The following is an 8,169-nucleotide window of genomic DNA, read 5'->3' on the forward strand; positions in this document are numbered from 1 at the left end:
ACTGGATACGCAACGAGGACCCTGCATTCTGCTGCCTACAGGAAACACACCTCAGAGACAAAGACAGACACTACCTCAGAGTGAAAGGCTGGAAAACAACTTTCCAAGCAAATGGTCAGAAGAAGCAAGCTGGAGTAGCCATTCTAATATCAAATAAAATCAATTTCCAACTAAAAGTCATCAAAAAAGATAAGGAAGGACACTTCATATTCATCAAAGGAAAAATCCACCAAGATGAACTCTCAATCCTAAATATCTATGCCCCAAATACAAGGGCACCTACATACGTAAAAGAAACCTTACTAAAGCTCAAAACACACATTGCACCCCAAACAATAATAGTGGGAGATTTCAATACCCCACTCTCATCAATGGACAGATCATGGAAACAGAAATTAAACAGTGATGTCGACAGACTAAGAGAAGTCATGAGCCAAATGGACTTAACGGATATTTATAGAACATTCTATCCTAAAGCAAAAGGATATACCTTCTTCTCAGCTCCTCATGGTACTTTCTCCAAAATTGACCATATAATTGGTCAAAAAACGGGCCTCAACAGGAACAGAAAGATAGAAATAATCCCATGCGTGCTATCGGACCACCACGGCCTAAAACTGGTCTTCAATAACAGTAAGGGAAGAATGCCCACATATACGTGGAAATTGAACAATGCTCTACTCAATGATAACCTGGTCAAGGAAGAAATAAAGAAATTAAAAACTTTTTAGAATTTAATGAAAATGAAGATACAACATACCCAATCTTATGGGACACAATGAAAGCTGTGCTAAGAGGAAAACTCATAGCGCTGAGTGCCTGCAGAAAGAAACAGGAAAGAGCATATGTCAGCAGCTTGACAGCACACCTAAAAGATCTAGAACAAAAAGAAGCAAATACACCCAGGAGGAGTAGAAGGCAGGAAATAATCAAACTCAGAGCTGAAATCAACCAAGTAGAAACAAAAAGGACCATAGAAAGAATCACCAGAACCAAAAGTTGGTTCTTTGAGAAAATCAACAAGATAGATAAACCCTTAGCCAGACTAACGAGAGGACACAGAGAGTGCGTCCAAATTAACAAAATCAGAAATGAAAAGGGAGACATAACTACAGATTCGGAGGAAATTCAAAAAATCATCAGATCTTACTATAAAAACCTATATTCAACAAAATTTGAAAATCTTCAGGAAATGGACAATTTCCTAGACAGATACCAGGTATCGAAGTTAAATCAGGAACAGATAAACCAGTTAAACAACCCCATAACTCCTAAGGAAATAGAAGCCGTCATTAAAGAGCCCAGGTCCAGACGGGTTTAGTGCAGAATTCTATCAAACCTTCATAGAAGACCTCATACCAATATTATCCAAACTATTCCACAAAATTGAAACAGATGGAGCCCTACCGAATTCCTTCTATGAAGCCACAATTACTCTTATACCTAAACCACACAAAGACACAACAAAGAAAGAGAACTTCAGACCAATTTCCCTTATGAATATCGATGCAAAAATACTCAATAAAATTCTGGCAAACCGAATTCAAGAGCACATCAAAACAATCATCCACCATGATCAAGTAGGCTTCATCCCAGGTATGCAGGGATGGTTTAATATACGGAAAACCATCAACGTGATCCATTATATAAACAAACTGAAAGAACAGAACCACATGATCATTTCATTAGATGCTGAGAAAGCATTTGACAAAATTCAACACCCCTTCATGATAAAAGTCCTGGAAAGAATAGGAATTCAAGGCCCATACCTAAACATAGTAAAAGCCATATACAGCAAACCAGTTGCTAACATTAAACTAAATGGAGAGAAACTTGAAGCAATCCCACTAAAATCAGGGACTAGACAAGGCTGCCCACTCTCTCCCTACTTATTCAATATAGTTCTTGAAGTTCTAGCCAGAGCAATCAGACAACAAAAGGAGATCAAGGGGATACAGATCGGAAAAGAAGAGGTCAAAATATCACTATTTGCAGATGACATGATAGTATATTTAAGTGATCCCAAAAGTTCCACCAGAGAACTACTAAAGCTGATAAACAACTTCAGCAAAGTGGCTGGGTATAAAATTAACTCAAATAAATCAGTTGCCTTCCTCTATACAAAAGAGAAACAAGCCGAGAAAGAAATTAGGGAAACGACACCCTTCATAATAGACCCAAATAATATAAAGTACCTCGGTGTGACTTTAACCAAGCAAGTAAAAGATCTGTACAATAAGAACTTCAAGACACTGAGGAAAGATTGAAGAAGACCTCAGAAGATGGAAAGATCTCCCATGCTCATGGATTGGCAGGATTAATATAGTAAAAATGGCCATTTTACCAAAAGCAATCTACAGATTCAATGCAATCCCCATCAAAATACCAATCCAATTCTTCAAAGAGTTAGACAGAACAATTTGCAAATTCATCTGGAATAACAAAAAACCCAGGATAGCTAAAGCTATCCTCAACAATAAAAGGACTTCAGGGGGAATCACTATCCCTGAACTCAAGCAGTATTACAGAGCAATAGTGATAAAAACTGCATGGTATTGGTACAGAGACAGACAGATAGACCAATGGAATAGAATTGAAGACCCAGAAATGAACCCACACACCTATGGTCACTTGATTTTTGACAAAGGAGCCAAAACCATCCAATGGAAAAAAGATAGCATTTTCAGCAAATGGTGCTGGTTCAACTGGAGGGCAACATGTAGAAGAATGCAGATCGATCCATGCTTATCAGCCTTTACAAAGCTTAAGTCCAAGTGCATCAAGAACCTCCACATCAAACCAGACACACTCAAACTAATAGAAGAAAAACTAGGGAAGCATCTGGAACACATAGGCACTGGAAAAAATTTCCTGAACAAAACACCAATGGCTTATGCTCTAAGATCAAGAATCGACAAATGGGATCTCATAAAACTGCAAAGCTTCTGTAAGGCAAAGGACACTGTGGTTAGGACAAAACGGCAACCAACAGATTGGGAAAAGATCTTTACCAATCCTACAACAGATAGAGGCCTTATATCCAAAATATACAAAGAACTCAAGAAGTTAGACCGCAGGGAAACAAATAACCCTATTAAAAATGGGGTTCAGAGCTAAACAAAGAATTCACAGCTGAGGAATGCCGAATGGCTGAGAAACACCTAAAGAAATGTTCAACATCTTTAGTCATAAGGGAAATGCAAATCAAAACAACCCTGAGATTTCACCTCACACCAGTGAGAATGGCTAAGATCAAAAACTCAGGTGACAGCAGATGCTGGCGAGGATGCGGAGAAAGAGGAACACTCCTCCATTGTTGGTGGGATTGCAGACTGGTAAAACCATTCTGGAAATCAGTCTGGAGGTTCCTCAGAAAATTGGACATTGAACTGCCTGAGGATCCAGCTATACCTCTCTTGGGCATATACCCAAAAGATGCCTCAACATATAAAAGAGACACGTGCTCCACTATGTTCATCGCAGCCTTATTTATAATAGCCAGAAAATGGAAAGAACCCAGATGCCCTTCAACAGAGGAATGGATACAGAAAATGTGGTACATCTACACAATGGAATATTACTCAGCTATCAAAAACAACGAGTTTATGAAATTCGTAGGCAAATGGTTGGAACTGGAAAATATCTTCCTGAGTGAGCTAACCCAATCACAGAAAGACATACATGGTATGCACTCATTGATAAGTGGCTATTAGCCCAAATGCTTGAATTACCCTAGATCCCTAGAACAAACGAAACTCAAGACGGATGATCAAAATGTGAATGCTTCACTCCTTCTTTAAATGAGGAAAAAGAATACCCTTGGCAGGGAAGGGAGAGGTAAAGATTAAAACAGAGACTGAAGGAACACCCATTCAGAGCCTGCCCCACATGTGGCCCATACATATACAGCCACCCAATTAGACAAGAGGGATGAAGCAAAGAAGTACAGACCGACAGGAGCCGGATGTAGATCGCTCCTGAGAGACACAGCCAGAATACAGCAAATACAGAGGTGAATGCCAGCAGCAAACCACTGAACTGAGAATAGGTCCCCTGTTGAAAGAATCAGAGAAAGAACTGGAAGAGCTTGAAGGGGCTCGAGACCCCAAAAGTACAACAATGCCAAGCAACCAGAGCTTCCAGGGACTAAGCCACTACCTAAAGACTATACATGGACTGACCCTGGACTCTGACCTCATAGGTAGCAATGAATATCCTAGTAAGAGCACCAGTGGAAGGGGAAGCCCTGGGTCCTGCTAAGACTGAACCCCCAGTGAACTAGTCTATGGGGGGAGGGCGGCAATGGGGGGAGGGTTGGGAGGGGAACACCTATAAGGAAGGGAAGGGGGGAGGGGGATGTTTGCCCGGAAACCGGGAAAGGGAATAACATTCGAAATGTATATAAGAAATACTCAAGTTAATTAAAAAAAATGTTGAAAAAAAAAATCAATTTAAAGAAGCAAACATTACTGGAATAAAAAATAAAGAAGTCATTCTAGAATTAAGTAACAGTGTAATTGAAATTAGAAGTCTGACTGACATATTAAATGATTGACCAGAGAGAAGGATAAAAAAGAAAATGTAAGCAGAAAATATTTGGGTGGAAGTGTGAAATGCAAAATAACTTAAAATGGATAAAAACATATAAGGTTTGGTAAATATAGTATCTCTGCATGTTTATATTTATGTGTACATACACACATACATATATATGTGTATGCATGTGTGTGTGTCTGTGTGGGAATGTCTCTGTGTATGTATCTGTCTATGTGTATGTGTGCATGCATGGGTGTATGGGCATGTAAATGTATGCTTGTATATATGTGTGCATACATGTGTATGTTTATGTATATGTGCACATGTATGTGTGTATGTATGTTTGTGTTTATGTGTATTTTCACCTGTGTGTGGATATATATATATATATATATATATATATATATGCATGTATGTTTGTCTGTAACTAAGGCTCCAAAGGACGATTGAGATGAAGATGGGGCTAGAGGCCTGAAGGTGTAACTTGTTGGTGACAACACACAAGGCCCAGGGTTCAATCTCTAGCCCTGCTCTCCACACAAAAAGGGTCCAAAGTACTTGAAAATATATTAGATCAAATTTTCTTTTCATATTGATTTTTAAATAGCAGATGAAGTAGGGATTGTGGCACAATATTTTTAGACACATAATGGTGGTTTCTCCAAATACTCAAGGTAGAACTATATGTCTCATTCCAAGTGCCTCAAACTCTGCTTTTTATTTTATTGAATTATTTTATTATTTATATTTCAACCCTGTTCCTGGTTCCCCTCCTAGAGTTCTCCACCCCCCCCTCCCCTTTGCCTCTGAGAGGGTACTCCCCCACCCACCTACCTGCTCCCATTTCACCCTCCCCCAACTCCCCCTTCCCTAGGTCAGTAAGTCTCTACAGGATTAGGCACATTCTTTCCCACTGAGGCCAGACAAGGTAGTCCTCTGCTACGTATGTGCTGGGGAAGACCGATCAGTCCATGTGTGATCTTGATTGGTGGAAGTCTCTGGGAGCTCCCAGGGTTCCAGGTTAGTTGACACTGTTATTCTTCCTACGGAGTTGCCATCCCCTTCAGCTCCTTCAATCCTTCTCTAACTCATCCATCGGGGTCCCTGAGCTCAGTCCAATGGTTGGGTGCAAATGTCTGCATCTGTCTTAGTCAGTTTTTGGTAGAGTTTCTCAGAGCCATGCTAGGCTCTTGTCTGCAAACACAACATGACGTCAGTAATAATGTCAGGGTTTGGCATCTCCTCATGGGATGGATCCCAAGTTGGACCAGTCACTGGATGGCCTTTACTTAAGCATGGACTTCATTTTTGTCAGAGAATTTCTTTTAGACAGGAACAACATTATGGCACAGATATAGACAATGAGGAACACTCCTCCATTGCTGGTGGGATTGCAAACCGGTACGACCACTCTGGAAATCAATCTGGAGGTTCCTCAGAAAACTGGAAATAGTTCTACCTGAAGACCCAACTATATATGGAGTGTGTGTGGGTATATCTTAAGCATACACCCAAAAGATGCTCTGCCACACCACAAGGACACGTGCTCCACTATGTTCATAACAGCCTTATTTGTAATAGCCAGAAGCTGGAAACAACCCAAATGTCCCTCAACTGAAGAATGAATACAGAAAATGTGGTTCAGTTACACAATGGAATACTATTTAGCCATTAAACATGAGGACATCATGACTTTTGCAATTAAATGGACTGAACTAGAAAATACCATCCTGAGTGAGGAAACCTAGACCCAAAAGAATATACATGGTATTACTCACTGAGAAGTGGATATTAGCTAAAAAGTAAAGAATACCCATAATACACCCCACAGAGCATAAGAAGTTTAATGGAAGGAAGGTCCAAGTGAGGATCCTCCAATCCCACCTAGAAAGGGGAACAAAATAACCATGGGAGGCAAAATGAAGGAGGGACCTTGGTGAGACAGAGGACGGAGAAGAGGAAAAAGTGGGCAGGATCAGGTATGGGGTGAAGACAGGAGAGAGGCCCAGTGCGTCAGGAGAATGAATGGAAACAGGAAGCAGTGAGGAGTGGGTGGAGAACCTCTAGACAGTCCCAGAGGCTTGGGATGTGAGAGGCTTCCAGGACTCAGTGGGAGTGATCTTGTCTGAAATGCTCAACAGTGGGGAGACAGAACCTGAAGGGATCACCTCTAGTATATAAACAGAACCCCAGCGGAGGGATGGAGACACCAACCTACCTTCGAAATTTTTTTTTTTTTATTTTGTAATTTAGATGTTTGTGACTTTTTTTTTTTGATTTTTTTTTTATTAACTTGAGTATTTCTTATATACATTTCGAGTGTTATTCCCTTTCCCGGTTTCCGGGCAAACATCCCCCTCCCCCCTCCCCTTCCTTATGGGTGTTCCCCTCCCAACCCGAAATTTTTGACTCACACTTAGATTTTAACTTCTGACTTTTTTCTTTTTTAAAGATGGGTCATACTCATAATCCAGGATGACCTGGAATTTTCTCTCTAGCTCAGGCTGGCTTTGAATTCATAGTAATCCTCCTGCCTCAGTCTTTCAAGTGGCAAGATTACAGATAATCACTGGACTTCTCTCACCTTTTGCTGTATAATGTTTGAGGCTGTATTCTTTGTTAAGTAAATAAAACCACATTGCTATCACATGCGTATGATGTGTGTGGAGTGTGTGTGTACACTACAGTACAGAGGTCAGAGAACCACTTTATAAAGTCAGGTCTTTCTTTTCACCATTACATGGGTTCTGTTGTTTGAACTCAGGCCATCATGCTGCAGTGGTCCCTTCCCCTTTAAAAAAACTTCTGTATATGAATACACTGTAGCTGTCTTTAGACACACCAGAGGAGGGCACAGGATCCCATTATAGATGGTTGTGAGCCACCAAGTGGTTGCTGGGAATTGAACTCAGGACCTCTAGAAGGCCAGTCAGTGCCTTTAACTGCCAAGCTATCTCTCCAGCCCCAGTCCCTCCCTTTTAAGATTAATTATTTATTATTGGTGTGTGTGTGTGTGTGTGTGTGTGTGTGTGTGTGTGTGTGTAAAATGTCAGTGCAAGCACATGTCTCAGCGTGTGAGGTCATATGCTTAGATGTATACAAATCTAAAATGATTGTTATCCAACGGACAAGCTTCTTTTATAATGATAAAATGCCCCTATTTATTTCTAGTGAATATGCACGCTTTTCATAGAGACAATTTTAATTTATTATTATGGAAAGTTAAAACAAAACCAAATGAGTTGAAAATTATATCACGCTTTTGGGTTGGAAAATTTAACACTAAAAAGATGCTCATTCTCCCCAAATTATGTGTATATGCCTAAAAATGCAGTCCTGTCCTAAAGCTCAGGGGTTCAGAGCTCTTACTGCTCTTCCAGAAGACCTGTGTTCATCTTCCAGCATCCACATCAGGTGGCTCACAGACACTTGTTCCCCAGTTCCTTCTCCTGTCCTCTGTGGGCACCTATAAACACACAAACACTTGCACGTAAGTGACATAATAAAAATAAAAATGCAATCCCAATATAAATGCCAATAGAGGTCTGTGTATGTGAAAATCAAAAGACTGATACATTTATATAGAAATGTGAAAGGCCAAGGACAGCAACTAAAGTTTTGAAAAAGAAGATA

The sequence above is a fragment of the Rattus norvegicus genome, chromosome 3, assembly GCF_036323735.1.
Source record: "Rattus norvegicus strain BN/NHsdMcwi chromosome 3, GRCr8, whole genome shotgun sequence".
Taxonomy (NCBI): Eukaryota; Metazoa; Chordata; class Mammalia; order Rodentia; family Muridae; genus Rattus; species Rattus norvegicus.